This window comes from Canis aureus, chromosome X, assembly GCF_053574225.1.
Source record: "Canis aureus isolate CA01 chromosome X, VMU_Caureus_v.1.0, whole genome shotgun sequence".
Classification (NCBI taxonomy): domain Eukaryota; kingdom Metazoa; phylum Chordata; class Mammalia; order Carnivora; family Canidae; genus Canis; species Canis aureus.
In genome coordinates, this window is record NC_135649.1 from 43,040,034 (window position 1) to 43,058,826 (window position 18,793).

At 47.6% G+C, this 18,793-nt stretch overlaps 2 long non-coding RNA genes across 2 annotated transcripts in view; both read left to right on the forward strand.

Moving 5' to 3' along the window:
- LOC144309181 (uncharacterized) overlaps positions 1-15,467 on the forward strand; it is a 43,611-nt gene extending 28,144 nt beyond the window's left edge. The window contains exons 2-3 of the long non-coding RNA XR_013375260.1: positions 3,600-3,654; positions 11,017-15,467. This is a non-coding gene — a long non-coding RNA (uncharacterized LOC144309181). The remainder of the gene's footprint in view (positions 1-3,599; positions 3,655-11,016) is intronic.
- Positions 15,468-16,272: 805 nt separating this feature from the next.
- On the forward strand, positions 16,273-18,403 carry LOC144308393 (uncharacterized). The gene is made up of 3 exons (XR_013374853.1): positions 16,273-16,425; positions 16,556-16,654; positions 17,282-18,403. It is a non-coding gene; the product is annotated as an uncharacterized LOC144308393 (long non-coding RNA).
- The last annotated feature ends 390 nt before the right edge of the window (positions 18,404-18,793 follow it).

Consider the following 18,793-nt stretch of genomic DNA (forward strand, 5'->3'; position numbering starts at 1 on the left):
GCGGCGCGCGCGGACTCCTCGGGCGGGCTCCATGGCTGCGCCGCGGGCGGCACCATCGCCGTGGCTCGCTAGTCGCTCTCTCGCTCCAGGAGTGCGGCAGGCGGCGAGGTGACGGCTGGTGGCAAGGCGGCCGGACTGCCAAGGAGGGGAGGGGAGGAGGGGCGGGGGAGGGGTGGGGAGGGGGGAGTGCAGAAAGAGGGGCCTCTCCGGCGCCTCCCGACCCCCGAGTGCTGGCGTCGGTTTCCCCGAATGGGAACGCGGCTTAAAGGCACAGCTCCCGGCTGGGTCACAACTAAAAATAAGCACAAAATTGACAATTGGGGGAAAAGAATCTCTCAAGGCGCAAACCCAGCAACCCAGCAACCCAGCAACCCAGCAACCCAGCCACCCGGCCCGGCGCTGCCTCACTTCTTGAACCTGCCGGTTTGGTTGGTCTCTGCCAGAAACTGCTGGCAGCTAACAGGGCAAAGCCAATTTCCAAAGTGAACCCGGGAAAGTGCGGGGGTGGGGGTGGGGAGTGAACTGCGGAGAAGGGGCGACGGGGAACTCTCGCTTAGGGACTCTGTTCCCTGGCCCCTGACCTTGTCTCCCCGAGCTCCCCGAGCTCCCTCGCCCTCACCCCCAATCTGCACGCCATCCACCGGGGTTGCCTTCCCTGCGGCTCCGCTCCGAGTCACCACTACCAACATCCACAGGCACCTTGAGTTTGAGCTCGGCTCCTGCTCCCAGCGTCTCTCCCCGGCGCTGGAGTGCGAGCTGTTGCCGAGCCCAGGCCCCAGCCCGGGAGCCCACCTCAGGAAGAGAACGATCTGCCAGCAGCAAAGGTCCGCTTAGAGCTCGCGGTTGGTTTGGGGAGAGGGGAAGGAGGTTAAGGTCGGCCTGCGTGTGTGTTCACCAGCCTATGGAGGGAGGGTCCTGCGTAGACACACATACACACCAAAGGAGAGTAGCTAGGCACATAGCACAGTGCCTGATGAATGAGCTCAGGACACTTTTAAGAGACATGCTATGAATACTAAACATGTAGCAGCCAAGATTCAAGAAAGCCTCTTGGTCTCCTAGCTGCCCTCGACCCCTTTGGGGGAGTTTTAGGGGCCAAGAAAAAGGCCACTCTCCCTCTCCCACAAAGGACAGCCTCAGCGAGGACCCAGGGGGACCCGGATGCTGGCTGACTAGTCTGGGAGGGGGAAGTTGAGGCCAGGGAAGAGAAAAGCAGAAGAAGCTGTGGAGTTGGGAGAGCCACTGGTGATGACAAACGCATGGTGAATTTCCCAGTGTCAGGGGCCTTTCTGAGAGAAAGCTAACAGACACATTGGGCCCTCAGCAGTTCTAAGGTGAAAAGTGAGCCCTCCTCAATTTCCCCTGTGTGCTTGGACTCTGGAAGGGAGGCTGCTCAAAAGAGGGGACACGTTCCAGTTGGAATCACCTCCTCACCTCCAGTTCTCTTTATTTTCTAAAGATTTTATTTATTTATTCACAAAAGACATACACAGAGACATAGGCAGAGGGAGAAGCAGGCTTCTGGTGGGGAGCCTGATGTGGGACTTGATCCCAGGACCCCAGGATCACTACCTGAGCCAAAGGCAGATGCTCAACTACTGAGCCACCCAGGTGCCCCATCTCCAGTTCTGTTTAAACAGGAAAGGCTGGAGGGCAACTGAGGGGCCACTGTGGAGCAAGAGGATGGTCTCGTAGGATGTGTGTGGAATTTCCAAGATACAGAGGATAACTAACTCTGGGTGCAGAGCTCTGTGGCTCCCCTGCAGCTAGGATCAGCAGTTGAGTAGCTGACTAGCAGATTTGGCCATCCATCCAGTGAGCACACTTTTGCTTTCTTCCTGGCACTTCTTATCTTGAAAGAAGGGATGGAAATTCCCTGCATCTGGTGGGGGGGGTAGTCCAGGCTGAGAAAACAAGCCGATGGAATTATTAAAGATGGATGGTGAGTGAAAATAAAGACATTCAGGGAGAAAAACACAATATTCCTGGCAGATGCATAGGCAGACCTGAATACAGGAGAATGCTCTGAGGAACACAACACACACACCAGGACACACACACATAGTCACACGTAGGACCAAGACATACTGAGCTAATACAAAAAAAAAAAAAAAAAAAAAAAGAAGAAGAAGAAGAAGAAGTCTAGCCAGAGAAGTGACTCACACTTGATTTCTAGTCCTTCCAAAAGAGAGAGGTGACGAGAAGCAGGGAAGAGTTGGCCTCCTATCTCCAGGGATTGGAGAGGGAGCCGGGAACCAGCTGCCCAGTATGAATAATGCTATTTGTAGCCAGACAGTTCCTGGCTGGCTTCCTTGGGGTGATGTCTGGGGGAGGGGGGAATACCCTCCAGAGTCCCCTGATCCTTACAGAGTTTGTTCCCTGATCCTTACAGAGTTTGTTCCTTACTAATAATAACACAGATGCCAACAAGTTAGTTTGTGTCAGTTCTTACCATAAAGCACAAGGGATTAATAACCCATTGGAAGGGACCCTGTCACTGTGCAAACGCAGGTGTAGGGCATCTGGGTAACCAGTGAGGCACTGTACAGTTTAGAATGGTGATTAAGGGCACAGCTCTTGGAGTCTACTTCTTATTAGATGTGTGACCTTAGGGAAGTCATTTACCTACTCTGAGCCTTACTTGTGGGATGGAGATGCTAGAGCTTCCCTCATACAGTTAGCCTGAATATTAAATGAGAAAATGGATATAAAAGGTCTCAGTAAATGGTAGCTGTCCTTTCTCAAGACCAATCTCCCTCCTAGCTAGCTGCTAAAAGGCTCCCCATTTTGTTCTCATTCTGCTTCATTCCAGTCTGATCTCATGTAGCATTTGCATTATTTCTTGCTCTTGGCCAAAGTGAGCTCTTCAGCCTGTGTGCACATTGGCTGACTTCATTTACAAAAGGAGATCTTCTGCCCCCACCCCCACCCCCCACCCCAGTGAATCACGAAGGTAGGGTTCTGGTTTTGGTTTTGTTGTTTGACAAGAGCTGAGCTGTGTGCACACCCCATGCTCAACAGAAATGAGGGGGGAGGGAGAGTGAGGAGGCAGGGTACTGAGATGATCCTTCAATTCTTAACCCTGCACCAGAATGCAGCAAAATAAACACTTGCGGGTCAAACTGGGACCCTCATTCCAGTCACACTGGTATTTGCAACGATTCCCTCTGGGTAAGAATTCAGTCCTTTCAATCTCATGACAATTGGATGAGGAATGAAGATCTTCCAGCCAGAAGTCTATTTCCTATTAAAATCAATATGTTGAGATGACGCTAATAAGTGGCATTATTTTTCTCCCCCATGGACTGAGAGCAAGCAAACAACCAACTCACCGTTAAGTGAGAATCCAGGGATAAATGGATAGAATCTCTCTTGGCCTCCAGTAATGATAGTAATACTGACTACCGTTTATGGACCCATCACTCACTGCACATAGGGTGCTTTGCCACCGCTCCTTGGGAAAGAAGACAGTTCTTCATCCTAGGGGATACAATTAGTTCCACTCCCCTGGTAGGACCTCCAGCCAGCCCTGAAAGCTTTACATACATTAACTCATTTCATGATCTTACTTAGAGAACATCATCATGCTTATTTTACAGAGGAGAAAACCAAGACTCACGTTGCAATAAATGATGGAACCTGGATTCTAAACAGGTAATGACAATTAATAGTAATACTAAAATTATGCTTGCTAACTTTTATTGGGAGCTTATTATAGGCCAGGCACTGTGCTGGAATTTTGCAGCATTATCACATGTAATCCTCACAGTAAATCCAAGAGGGTAGGTCCTATGGCTATCACTAATTTGAAGGGAAACCGGAGACTCAGAAAGGCCAAGTAATCTCCACAAGATCACACAGCTAGTAGGGCCTAATCCAGGATTTGAACCCATGCCGGTTTGGCTACAATGGGTATAACGTCTCCCAAAAGGCTGTGACTCCCAGCCTTCAATTGAGGTTACATAGAAAAGATAGGCTGCTGGCATTTTTTTGGAGACGTATGAAGCTGTCTGCCTCTGCTGGGTCCACCCAGCCATCTACTAACACTCAGAAAAAGATGAAAAAATGAAAAGGAGGGTACCACTGATGGTGATGGCCAGAGTATGAAGTGCACCTGCCTAAGGCAGCTAGGGAACCCCCTGGATGGCTGGGCAGGCCCTGGGATGGTAGGAGGGATGGCACAATTGGAAAGATCCTTTATAATTTTCACCCCCAGCCTTTTTTGCCCCATCTTGCCTTTCAGCAAGACACCCACCCATACTAAAGCATCTCAGGCCAACCAAGCCCCTGGTGTTTGGGACAGGGTCATGGAGGCAAAGGGAGAGGAAGCTCTCATGTTCCTGAGCTATTGGGGAAACTGGGAGCTAGCAGGCAAGCTGGATGACAAAGAGGCTGCCAGAGAAAAATGGAGAACAAAAGGATCGTTTTCAAGGATTTGTCACTAGGAGGAAGGACAAAAGGTTGGGCAATTATGCTAAGAAGGCTTTTTGGTGGCCCTCTGTGGGCAAGCCCAGCCGGACTGCGGGTGTGGTCTGGGAGACCCTGAAGGAAGCTGCTCACATCAGGCAGGCAGGGCCAAGAGCCACAGACTGCAGCCAGCCCTTTCCCAAGCCTGGGCTGGCCGCTGCCTCCTCCCCCTAAACGCAGCTACTCAGCTGGCCCTGCTGCCTGCTAGTTGAATGGGTCCCCCTAGCTCCCTGCTTCCCAGTCTCTTCTTGCCCCTCCCCTACGCAGCCTGCTAGGGAAGTGACCAGTCATGGGAGGGGGAATCCCCAGTCAAAATTGAGGATCATTTCACAGTTGTGCCCTGTGGCCAGAATGTAGTCACTCTGTTCTTGGCTCCTCTCTGGGGTTTGGGGTCAGAGGGACACAAATTTGCATCCATAAAGCCCAGGCAGGTTTCTTGCCTTCCCTGCTCCTGCTTCTCTCACTTACCTAAAGTATAGGCAGAACAAAATTTCCTTCTGGCATCCCACAGGTACCTCCCCCCAGAAAGCCCCCCCCCCTTTTTTTCCCCTAGATCCTCTTTGAGCGCTGTCCCCTGGACAGCTCCTCCACCAAAATGTATCCATCCCTGTCCTAGTCCAAAATAATTCCAAACTAATCTATACTTAGGTAAACACAGAGTTTATTTTTTTTTAATTTTTTTTATTTATTTATGATAGTCACAGAGAGAGAGAGAGAGAGGCAGAGACATAGGCAGAGGGAGAAGCAGGCTCCATGCACCGGGAGCCCGATGTGGGATTCGATCCTGGGTCTCCAGAATCGCGCCCTGGGCCAAAGGCAGGCGCCAAACCGCTGCGCCACCCAGGGATCCCTAAACACAGAGTTTAATGGGCAGTGCTTCTCAACCTTTATACACACACACACATACACACACACACACACACACACACGCGTGCGCACGCATTCCCACAGAATTCCTAACAATAGAATAAAGTGAAGATCTGGAGGCGAAGGCCAAAGTGGCCCAAAGTGTCAAATTTCTTCCAAGTCTCACATGTAATTTCAAAACATGAATGTCCACATTCCACTCCATACTCTGGTGGTTGATTTACAACAGACAGTGGTCAAATCTGTGCATAAGTGGAAGCCCCAGAACACTGAACTCTGTTTATCCCATGGCTCTGTGTCCTCCACAAGGTACATTCGAGAAGCACTGAAAAATGCATCATCCCAGAACCTGCTTTTGATACACGATCTCTACTGAAGAGAGTGGTGAGCAGAAAGAATGACTAGAACAGTTTGCAGTGTTGGGGTGTGGCAGGGTGTGGAGGGGAGGGGTCACCCTGTCTTCTTATTAAGCTCTATTTCCCCCTCAGGACTCCTCTGCACCTCTAGGTCCCAGAGGGCTCAGGCAGCAGTTGGTGTGATTAGAGCCTTCCCCTTATTCAAATTCACACCCCCTCCCCCACTGGACTGTGTGTGCAGGAAATTCTCATTTGGGTTAAGGCCCAGTCTCCAGAAGGTCCTGGTAAATTGCACATGTTATCTGGAATGGACAGCACATTAAGTCATTAGCGCCCATTAATGCACTTGCCTGAATAAATCTATCAGATTGCCTGTCACCTCTTGGAGGCCAGAGCTGTGAGGGGATGAGACATTGACTGGGGACCTTTCCTTAGGGTGCTATGGGATGGGTTGGAGGAGCTCTAGCACAGTGTTTCCCCAGCTGTGAGTCTTGACCTCTACCCCAGCCCCAGCCCCCTGCTGCATCAGAATCCTGCAGGGAGCTGTGAATAGGCTGATTCCAGGGCCCCATCCTGGGCCCCAGGACTCTATTTAAAGAGCACCCTGGGTCACACTTGTGTCCAAGCACAGCCAAAGCAAGCCTGAGAAGAGGAATGCTGCTCTGGGGGTCTTGGGGGCCAGGGCCAAATGGGCAACCACTGAAGGCCTGGACTCAGACTTCCCCACCAGCTTTGCATCCTCTTAGCTCGACTTGGGAGCTTCCTTTTTTTCATTCCCTCCTCTCTCTCTCTCTCTCTCTCTCTCTCTCTCTCCCCCTGCTATTTTTTTTTATCTCTTTCTAGAGAAACAGCTTTTGCATTGCTGCCTCCTCCTCGCCCACCTCCTTCAAGCAGAGGGAGACCTGCAGAGAGGGCCAGTGGCCCAGGAAGGCCTTGGAGTGGGAGCTGAATTGACAGACTCTGGGGAATCACCCAACATTTCCTTGTGTGCTTTCCCTTGCTCCCCCCTGCTGGCATCTTGGGCATGTTTGCCCTCCTGGAGTTCGGAAGCAAAACACCAATTTAAATTGATGCTGACAGAGCCTGTCAGATGCCAAGTGCTTGCCACTGCTGTTGCCACCAGTACAGCTCATCCCTGTGAGGGAGTCTGGGCCTCTGCTTGAGACATTGCTTCCTCAGGGCTGGCCTCCTGGCCTTTGCTCACCTCTGTCTGGGTCTGGAGGTGGAGGTGGAGTGAAAGGAGAATCTGGGTAGATGAGAGCAAGTGCTCCTAGGCTGATGAGCAGAGGGCTGGGTTGGGCCACTGTGTGGTCTTAGATGCTTTACTTAACCTCTCTGGGCCTAAGGTGTCTCTCGGCGGGGAACCTGAAGGAGAATCTCACACCTGCTCAATGCTTTTCACAGGGATGCAGACTTACAGGAGGATGTACGTGAACCTTTTTGGAAGCAAAATACCAAAGGCAGATGAATGTCTCTGGAAAGCCCCTAGGGAAGAAAGGGTGTTTAAGTCTATGTCCCTGCAAATCCCGACCCCCTCCCAGGGAGGGGTTCCTTGATCATCTGATGAGAGCTAATGAGCCAATGAATTTCTCTCCCAACACCCCGTGTTTGTTCAGAGCCAAGCTTTCAATATCTTCGTCCAAAGGTGTGGCTTATAATAGGAGGAATGTTCTACCTGCAGGCAGGTGGCTGAGGAGTTCGAGAGTATGGGGGCATTTCCTGGTTCACCCTCAGAGAACCCCTTATGAGTGCACAGGGCTTTACAGTTGGCTTTTGTTTGATCTTCACAATAATGCTGCGAGCTATTCAAGGCTGCCCTGTTCCCCCATTTTGTGGATGAGGAAGTTGAGGCTCAGGTTGGCCAAAGGACCGCCCAGGGCCCCACAGGTAGGAAGCCAGTGATTATTCCCAGAGTGTTCCTCCCTCTTTTCCTTGCCTACTCCACCTAAGCAGAGCACAGGGCTCAAGAATACCAGGTCTTGAGGGGTCAGCGGCTTCTCCCATTCACTTTTCCTGTTTGTCCCTGATCTGTTTTCTGTGCTCTGTTTCTCTGGCTGCCATTCAACAGACAGGGAAGGAAAAAAATAGCTTTGCAAGGAAAAGCAGGTGTTGGTTTGCATCTTGGTGGGATAAAGCAATAACCCCCAGAATAGGCCTGATGAGAACATGCTCACTGCTGGACTGTCAGTAACTTGCTGTGTTTGACGTGGAGTCAATTGATTAACCTGTCTGCGACTTCTCATCTCTTCAACTTGCATAAGCCTCTCTATGGTCATGGTGGGGTGGGCCTAACAGGAGAGGGAAGGAGAACAGGTGGGAGCTGGGGCCAGCTAATGAAAAACAAGAGCCTAAAAGCACTTTGCAACCATTCCTAAGTGATGCATGGATGTTTAATGGCATTCATTGCCTCCAAAGCCATGGCTCACAAATGGGAGGCATTTGTGAAGGCACTGGCAGGCAGTTCCCCTATAATTCAAGAAGCCTCCTATTTAGGAGAAAGGCCTAATTATAGCTTCTTTTTCTTATCTCCTTCTCTTGTTCATTAAGACCAAAGGACATTTGCTCGGGAAATCAGATCTTGGTTTCAGAAGATTTCATCTGCTTCCACAAATTGAATTTCCCACCTGGAGTCAAATTCTCTATTTATAACAGAGATATCATCTGCTCAGAAATCTGTCCTTGGTATGGGCCTAAGCTTGCTGAGATGTGCTTTGAATAGTGACCAGCCCCATGGGCTTGGCAAGCCTGTGAGAACTAAGGCTGTGGTCTCAGAGTGTGGAACCAGACTGCGTCTTTTAGAGAGAAGCTTGGGCTTGGGCTGGCTTTGTCCGGAGACCTGGCCCCTGTCAGCGATAGAGCACCTTTTCAGTTGCTGCAGCTGCAGGAGGTTAAAGTCTCAGTCTGAGCTTTGGTCTTCCTATCTTCACCTCCAGTCTACCCGCCTAGACAGGTCCATCTCGCCAAAGCATGGCTGACACCACTCCTATCCTGCCTTCTGTATGTTGATTTTGTAGTTTCCCCAGCCTGTGCTGCTCTCCCTCCTCTCTGCTTAGCCAATCGTGTCCCTCCCCTGAGGCCTCAGCCCCATCACCTGCGAGAGTCCCATCCTCCTAGGAAAGCTGAGCGCTTCTCTCCATGCTAGTCATTTGGCACAGAGCAGAGCGAGTGCCAGTCACAGCACTTATATTCTTGGCTTTGACTGTAATTTGTCCTTTTGTGGGCATAGCCCTGTCTCCTTATCTTTGTGGGCATAGACCAGGCTTTATGCTCCTTCTGATCTGCCAGAGGGCCTGGCCCAATGCTGGGTGATGGCTGGTGGTGGGGGTATGGGGGCAGAGCTGGGTCCAGGCTGCCTTCCAATTCTCATAGTGCCCCAGAGTTCTGCAGTCTCTGATGGCTGCTTTGTTTTCAGGAGGCTTGAGCCTCCCCCCTCTCCATCCTTTTTTCTTGTCCTTCACTAGAAAGTCCTAGCACCATTCAGTAGCTCGCTTTTATTAATCATTCTGATGGTTCTTCCTTGGACCTTCTTCAGTTTCTCTGAAATTAATGAATCCAGAGCAGGAAAAAAAAAACAACTGGGAAGTCAGAGAAGTTTGTCTTTCATACGACCCTCCCTCAGATGGGTTTTCAGTGTCTGCCGTGGAGCCAGCCAGCCACTGTATTCCCTAAGGCATACCTGAAAAAAACAAACAAACAAAAAAATTCTTGATTGCCTAGCTAGATCCTCTGAGTTTCCAACCCCTGGGTAGCTGGAAGCTGGGACAGGGTGGCTGTTCTAAACTGCATTTCCTCAGTCTCAAATAGGCATGGTGGGAACTCATCCTTAGGGAAGGAAGTCTCTTTCTTTGCTCTGGAGAGACCACTTGTAGTCACCTATCCACTCATGGGCCATGAATTTACTCAGATACAACTACTCCAGTCTGGCCTGGGAAATCTTCTCTTTAATAAGAAGATGGGGGAGAGGCCCACACCACCCGTTGGCTGTGGAGCAAGAGCCTATATTTACTGAGCCGTTTCCAGGTGCCAGGCATGGTGCCATGCGGGTTAGTTACATCAACCTCTCATTAAATCCTCAAAATGAGGGACACCTGAGTGGCTCAGTGATTGAGCATCTGCCTTCAGCTCAGGGTGTGATCCCAGGGTCGTGGGATGGAATCCCACATTGGGCTCCTCATGGGGAGCCTACTTCTCCCTCTGCCTATGTCTCTGCCTCTATCTTTGTGTCTCTTGTGAATAAATAAACAAAATTTTAAAAATCCTCAAAATCATTCTCCGAGGTAAGTGTTTTGATCCTTGATTGCAGATAGGAAACTGAGGCACAGAGAAGTGAAATAATTTGCCTAAGGTCACTAGGTAGTAAGTGGCAACACTGGGATTCACGCCCAGGTTTTTTAAGCCAAATGTGAACTTCACCACCACTCTATTCCACCCTGACGAGTAAAACTGTCTTTGTGGAGGTGCTAGGGTGGCCCAGTAGGTTGAGCTTTGGACTCTTGGTTTCTGCTTAGGATTGTTATCTCAGGGTTGAAGTTTGAGCACCCCCCCCCGGGCTCTGCATTGAGCACAGAGTCTGCTTGGGGTTCTTTCTCCTTTTCCCTCTGCCCTTCCCACTTTTGCTCTCTCTAAAAATAAATAAATGAAAAATCTATCTCTGTGGAGCTAGAATATAAAAAAGCACCACCCCAAAAAAAAAAATAAATAAAATAAGAAGCACCACCCTTGACTACTTTCTCTTTGCTCTTCAAGGCATACTTTTAAGCTATCACCTGTGACTTATTTATTTTCGTCATACTTAAAAAAAAGATTTATTTATTTATTTGGGAGGTGCAGAGGGAGAGTGAGAGAGAATCCCAAGAAGACTTTTGGCTGACCAGGGAGCCCAGATGAGGGGCTCGATCTTGGGACCCTGAGATCATGACCTGAGCTGAAACCAAGAGTCAGACACTTAACTGACTGAGCCACCCAGGTGCCCCTTTTTCATCATATTTTTAACAACCAAAATGTCTCTCATGCCCTACCCATATCTCCTTTACTAGTTTAGTGAAGAGAAGGCCAGGGATGAGAACACAGGCTCTGGAACCAGACTGCTTGTGTTCAAATCCCAGCTCTGTCCCTTTCTAGCTGTGTGACTTGGGGCAAATTGCTGAATCTTTCTGCATCTTCTCTTCCTTGAGTATAAATTAGGGCTGATAATAATCCTCACCTCAGAGAACTGCCAGGAGAATTAAATGAGGTTATGGATGTATAGTGATTAGCACAGTGCCCGGTGCATAGTAAGCTCTCAGCAAATGCTATCTATTATTATTCCCTCTTCTTTTGCCCTTAGATACCCAGGGTTTCCAGAGACCTCAGGACATCCTGGGATTGCCAAGGACTCCCTGCCATGATACCCTTTCAGACCTGCTGGTGTAGTGCACTCCTCCGAACATCAGCCTTCTCACCTGTGCCTTTTTCTCATCATATTTTTAAAAAGATTTATATATTATTTATTTGAGGGGAGAGGTGCAGAGGGGAGAGAGAGAGAGAATCCCAAGGAGACTCTTCACTGAGCAGGGAGCCCAGATGCAGGGCCCGATCTTAGGACCCTGAGATCAAACCTCATGCTGAGTCCCAGTCCCTCCTCTAATTGTTAGCTCTGAGAAAACAATCCTGTCTCCCTCAAAATTAAAAAACAACAACAACTGCTGTGCTTCAAAAGACAAGATTACCAGAGTGAAAAGGCAACCCATGAAATGAGAGAAAAAAATGTGTAAACCGTGCATCTGATAAGGGATGAGTAGCCAGAATATATAAAGAACACTTATAACTCAAAATCTAAAGAGGAAAGAACTGAGTTTTAAAATAGGCAAATGACTTTAATAGCTGTTTCTCCAGAGAAGACATATAAATGGCCAATAAGTACGTGAAAAGTTCCTCACGATAACCAGGCATTAGGGAAATTAAAATCAAAAACCACAATGGGATACCACTTTATCCATTATGATGGCCCACTGTAAATAACAACAATGACAGAGAATGCCAACCATTGACTAGGGTGTGGAGAACCTGGAACCATTATATACACCACTGCTGAAAAGGCAAAATGATGGGGCAGCCGTGGAAAATGATATGGTGAATCTTCAAAAAATTAAACATAAAATTACCAGGAGGAGGTGCCTGGGTGGCTCAGTAGGTTAGGCAGCAGACTCTTGGTTTTGGCTTGGGTCATGATCTCAGGGTGGTGAGATCAAGCCCCATGTAGGGATTAGGGATTCTGCCTGAAGATTCTCTCTCTCTGCCACCCCCCTCAATTCTTGCACATGTGCACACTCTCTCTCTTCTCTCTACAAATAAATAAATAAATCTAAAAAAATAAAATTACCAGAAGATCCAGCAATTCTATCTTCTGGTTGTATATACCCCCTAAAGAATTGAAAGGAGGGACTTAAACAGGTATTTGCGCACCTGTGTTCATAGCAGCAATAGCCAAAAGGTGGAAACAGTGCAAATGTTTGTTGGTAGATGAACGCGTAAACAAAATATGGTATACATATATGATGGAATATTACTCAGCCTTAATGCTGATACCTGCTACAGCATGGATAAACCCTGCAGACATTATGCTAACTGAAATAAGTCAGACACAAAAGGACAAATATTGTATGATTCCACTTATGTGAGGCACAAAGTCACAGAGGCAGAGACCAGATTGGTGGTTGTCAGGGATTAAGGGAAGAAGAGAATGGGGAGTTGTTTTTTGGGTACAGAGTTTCAGTTTTGGAAGACTGGAAAAGAGTTCTGGAGACGGATGGTGGTAAATGGTTGGGAAACAATGCAAAAGTACTTAATGCCACTGAACTATAAACCTGGAAATACTTAAAATGGTAAGTTTTATGTTATGTATGTCTTACCACCATTTTAACAAAGCAACCCTTTAAAAAATAAATTCCTTGACCTTGTGATGCACTTGGCATATGATGGTGAACAGGACAGACAAAATTTCCGCTCCCCTGAAACTTACATTCTAGAAGGGAGAGAGAGACTAAAGTCAACAAAGGAACAATCGAGATATTTTCAGAGAGCAATCAGTGCTGTGAAGAAAATAAAACAGTGGTGGAGGAAGCTACTTTAGATTTAAGTAGTCCAGAAATGCTTCTCTGTGGAAGTGATGTTGTGATATTTCACCTGGTTTCTGAGTGATAAAAGGAGCCAGTCCTCTGGGAATCTGGGGGAAGGACATTCTAGGTATAGAGCATAGCTAGTGCAAATGCCCTGAAGCTTGAACTGGCTTAGGGTGAATTAAGAACCTAAAAAGGCAGGTGGATGTGGAGATGAGTTTGGAGAGCAAGGCAGAGGCCAGATCCCAGAGGGACTTACAGGCCATGAGAGGATTTGGATTCTAGCCTAAATCCAACAGAAAGCTGTTAAACAGTTTTAAACAGGAGAGTGACATGATCTGAATAACCGCCTTAAATAGATCATTGGCATCTGTGTGGAGGATGGATCCACATGAGAGATGATGCTGGTTGGGGCTAAGATGGGAGTGGTAGAAATAGAGAAGTGGATAGGTTCTGGCTATATTTGGAAACTTGACAAACTCTGTTGGAGGGTTGGATGTAAGAGATAAGGTAAAATGATGACAAAAGGATGACACTTAGATTTGTCCTGAGCAACTGGATCATTGGTGGTGCCATTTACTAAAGATGAGTGAAAGTGGGAGAGGAGTGATTTTGGGGATAGAAATCAGGAGTTCCATTTTGGCTGTTATGTCTGAGATGCCTATTGAGATACCCAAGAGGAGCTGCCAGGTAGGCAGTTAGAAATAATAATGATAATAAGAAATAAATAATCTTTAGTGATGCTTACCATGTGCCAAGTACTGTCCCAGGTGCTTTACACATTAATATGATCCAATGATCATTTAATTCTCAAACAACTCTGTGAGGTCATGTAGGATTATTGTTCCACTTTAGAGAAGAGGAAGTGGAGGCGAAAAGGTTCAACAACTCGGTCAAAGTCACATGGTAAGTGGCAGAGCCACAAGTCTGGAGCTCGGGGGGTGGTGGTGAGTGCTAGACACAGAAATAAGGAGGTGTTCATCTTATTAACGCTATTTAGGATCATAGGGCTAGATGAATTGATTTTGCAAGGAGGGGGCCTTGGGGTTGAACCCTCGAGCAGCTCGCACATCTGGAGAATGAGAAGTCAGCAAAGCAGACCAAGGGAGCACAAGGCAGGGTGTCAACTCAGAAGGTATGGCATCACGAGAGCCTAGAAAAGACAGTGTTTCAGGTTGTATCTAGTGCTGCCACGGGGGCTGGTGTACTGGGGACCGAAAAGGAGCCCCATCAATAAGATCAGTGTTGGAGAGAAGGAAGGTTAGTTTCCTACTATTAACATGCCAACACCTGTGTAATATCCTGCCCCTTTCCTCCTCTTTCTATCTCCTCCCCTCTTCCCTCCCTTTATCCATTCAAATACACCGAGATCCACATCAGTACTAGAATTTATGGAAGGTCACTAAAGGTTTCCCACCTAGAATCTCACCATATCCTATTTAGTATTTGCTTTGGAAAGGATTTGACAGTCAGTCCTAAGTCGCAAGGCAACCTTGGGGTGTTGCTCATTTACTGAAGGTGAGGAAATTGCCACCAAACTCAGCAGTTTGGGCCTCCTTCCTGCCTTCTTAGGGGCACAGCCTCAGGGGCATGGCACCCTCTAATCTGCTGGAAACCTCTTCTCAGTGAACCAATACATAACTAAAGATGATATATGCCTTTCTCTACACCAAAAGACCTTCCAAGGGGACAGGTACACTCTCTTTCTCACAGTGAAGACCCACAATACAGTGCTGTCTTGCTTCAAGGATTCCCTGATTTGGGACTGTTAATTTGCTAACTATTCCCAATCTTGTTCCAGCTCTCAGAAAAGCCTGTTCATCTTCTACCCCTGGTCTACACTGAGTCTGCCTTGAGTAACCAGCTGGTTTCCTCTACCTTCCAGGCCTCACCGAGATACACACTGCTTTGTTTTGCTCTTCCTTTAATTATCCTTTACTGAGCTTCCACCAAGATGAGGGGACTGGTTTCTCATCTACTTTTAAGGTGAGGACCTGCAGGCAAAGTTCATGGCCAGAGGGACCTGTCTCCAAGACCAATTACACTGTAGCTCCATTTCCGAGTGTATACAAACCTCTTCATTTAACAGGGGTGTGCCCACTGTACTAGGATAGAAGGATGGTATTTAGGAAGATGAGGAATTCCCATAGTAGATCTTTACCAGGTATTAAGCCTCTTTGTCTTTCTAGCTCTGACTTTAGACATGTGCAAAAAGAATAGAATAAATCAGATGATTTACGAAGGGCCTTTCTGATTCTGATAGGCAATGGTTATCCAGGACTGGGGTCTACAGGAGATGGAAACGATCAAAGGGCAATCTCTTCTTTAAGGAAACATAGCCCCAAAAGGCTCCCATTGTCTGGAGAAGAATAGAGAAATTTGCTAGGGGGAGAGGAGGAGCAGGGGAGCATAAGAGGGGGGAAAAAGACTTTCAATTCCAAATAAGAGTGGCTAACATTCGTGAACTTGAATCAGGTGCCAGGCCCGTTACCTATCTCATTCAATCCTTACAACAACTCCATGAGTTAAATACCGCTGTCACCCTCATTTTAGAGAAGAAAAGCTCGCACAAAATAGGTAAGCAAACTGTGCAGAGCTGACAAATGGCAGAATCCGGCCGCAAACTTTGGCGGTCTGACTCCAGAGTGTGTCCTTAACTATTCTACTGCTTCTGGAGACAGGAGAGCGAGGTTGTATCAAATGCAAAGTTCTCTTTGGGTATTTGGTGACCATCTCAGAGAAAAGAAAGCCAAGCCACATGCAGGAGCTGGGAAGAAACCAGTTAGATGTTGGGGAAGGACCGGAGCTTGACTGTGACTCTCCTGCATATACCAAGGCCCTCGGCTCAGGACTCCTCACTGTCTAAGGTGACGTAGCCTCTGCTGCTCCCTGGACCTTTGGGGGCTGAAGAATCCAGGGAAGCTGTGTTCTAAGGACCATGACTACCTGTGTCCCCGAGCCATTGCTAGTGGTAGTGAAGACAGTGTGCGCTGCCAGCCCGGCCCCAAGTTGTGCGCTGCTACTGGCTTTTTCTATCCCCCTAAGAGCAGGAACACCACATCTTGCCTTTGCCCTAGGCCCCCAGAAGTGTGCCCAGAGCAGGAGGGCCATTTTTCACACTTTCCACTCCAAGTCCTTTCTACTGATGAGAAATGGCCTCAATATTCATTTTTCTCCTTGCAACTCCCAATCTTTCCTTCCCCTGAAATAGGGATCCCTGGGTGGCGCAGCGGTTTGGCGCCTGCCTTTGGCCCAGGGCGCGATCCTGGAGACCCGGGATCGAATCCCACGTCGGGCTCCTGGTGCATGGAGCCTGCTTCTCCCTCTGCCTGTGTCTCTGCCTCTCTCTCTCTCTCTCTCTCTCTCTCTCTCTGTGATTATCATAAATAAATAAAAATTTAAAAAATAAATAAATAAATCTGCCAAAGACTGAGCGACAGACAGCTATAGTACAGGATGCATCAAATAACCCCTGTCTTGGACCTTCTTCATTCCAGAAGGATTCTGAGTGATGCAGTGCCTCTTGACAACTCACCAAGACCCTGGAATCAGGCCAGAGGGAGGTTCCAAGCACCCCGTAGATGAAGCTGAAATCCTGAAACTGTTTCCTCCCTGGAAAGGAGGAGGAACCATTTCAGGTGCCAGGTTTCTAGGCCCGCCAAGCAGGGGCCTCCACCCTATGAACCCTCTGGCCCTCAGCCCACCCCCTCTACAAGCATCACCCATAATTTTTTATTGGCCTCTTCCCACTCTTTTCGCTCCCCTCAGGACAAGAACATTTTCACCAGGAAAGCCCGGCCAGGCCAAGGGAATTCCAGTCTGGTTTGAACCTCAAAATCTCCCTACCTGGGACTTTCCAGTGGGCAGGTATGGTGCCGAGGTCAGGAGACAGACACTTCACAGGTCACCTTTCCTTATCTAATCAGGAGTAAGCAGGTCTGCCCAAACCATTCCCCCACCCCCCACTCCTGTGGGGCTCTTAGGGAAGTGGCTCTGTAAGATCCTAACAGCCTGCTTCCTCTGCTCCCTGCCCCAGGCTCTCTGTTGTGGCCCCAAGATAGTCTACATACGAGATCAGCCCCCAAGCAGTCTTCAGACTCTTCAGAGCTGTCTGAGGCGGACCACTGAATCAACCGCATCTGAATCAACCAGCCTCCGCTGGCTGGCCCAGGCCAACGGAGAAGAGGCCACCTCCCCAGCTGGCTGGAGGTTCAGATCCCCTCTGCTCTTCTTTTCTCAACTCCTTGCAGGAGGCCTATTTAGAATTTCTTTTCCCCTTCAAGGCAGTCTTTGATGTTCTTTTTAAGAGGATTTCTGTGCTGGAGGAATAAGCACATACCAGATTCCCACCCCCCCTCACGTCCCCACTAGGAAAGGTTTGGAGCCCTTTTTGCGGAAGTGGGGGGCACACTACTATTTGGCTATAGGTCCTTTGTCCTCTGATGCCCCTCCCTCTTCTTATTCCTCGGCCTTATTCCTGCCTTTCTGCAACAGGACATTTTCCATCTCAACTGCCAGCTGGTCCAAGAGAGGAAGCTTGGAGAGTACTTTGAATGTAGAGTTCTCAAGATGATATATGTGTGGCACCACCCTGATCCCTGGGCTGCGTTCTGTGCCAGGAATGATGGATGCACTTGTGGAAAAAGACACACTGTTCTTGTCCTCATGGACCTTACAGTCTCATGGGGAGAAGGACCTTAAGGGACTCACCACACATGTAATTCAAGTCATTACAAGTTGGGATGAGTACAGGGAAGGATGCAAATGGTGCTCAAGTTAGCGAACAACAGGGATGGGAGAACTTGGATTTGACTTTGATCAACCGGACACACACACCTGGTTAAAACAAAGCAAACACTACGGAAAAACTTGTAGTAAAAAAAGAGCAGAATCCTTTTCTCCACTTTTCCCACCTTCGGTCCCACAAAGCCTCCACTTTTAACATTTCTCTTTTTAATTCTTCTGATGTTTGAGCTCCATTTTTCTAAATGACTTCCCTCTGTCCTCTTTTCTTGATTTATCAAATGAGATATCCATCTACTGGATTTCTACTATGATAGTTGAGAATGCAGTGCTCAATGATGCACATACTTCCATGTTTCCATGCCTCCCAATAGAGGTATATAGTATTGTAGTTAGAGTACTAGTTGCCTCTGGAACATTGAAAAATGTAGACAAACCCTTATATATTATTCTGTCAACCATAGACAGCATCTTTTGACTCCACACTTTCATAAAATGGAACTATCCAAGTCTGTACTGTGCCCTACACCTCTTTCTGCTCTTCTACCTCTGGTTTCTGTGTAACTACTTACACATTGTCAAGGTCTATGGCATTGACATTGTCGTTTATAACTCTGATAACACCTCCTGTGCTTTGTTCATAGGTGGACTCAAAAAGTTGACAACCAGTAAGCAATGTTTATATTATCATGACCTTGTAAATAAAATTCCCTGATGACAGGGATGTGTTATCATTGTCATGGGCCTTAGGCACTTTTGTGTTGGTGGTCCCTTCCTTCATAAAAAAAAAGATCAAAAATCATATTTTATGGCTTATTACTATAAAGTGAAATGTATTAATATTATATATTAAAGTATTTTCTTTGACCTAAATTTCAGTTTTCCTTCTGATTTTTAAATAAATGAGAACATTTTCATGGTATCAAACTTTGTATAATGAAATTATACACATGTTTCCTTTCATGTGTGACTTTTTAAATGACACAGGCAGAGGGAGAAGCAGGCTCCATGCACCGGGAGCCTGATGTGGGATTCGATCCCGGGTCTCCAGGATCATGCCCTGCGCCAAAGACAGGCACCAAACCACTGCGCCACCCAGGGATCCCTGAGCACTGGGTGTTATTCTGTATGTTGGTAAATTGAACACCAATAAAAAATTAATTTATTAAAAAAATAATAAAATAAATGAAATTAGTGTGATTTTTATAATCTTTTAAAATAGCTATATTGAAGAATAAGTGACCTACAATAAAGTACACATGT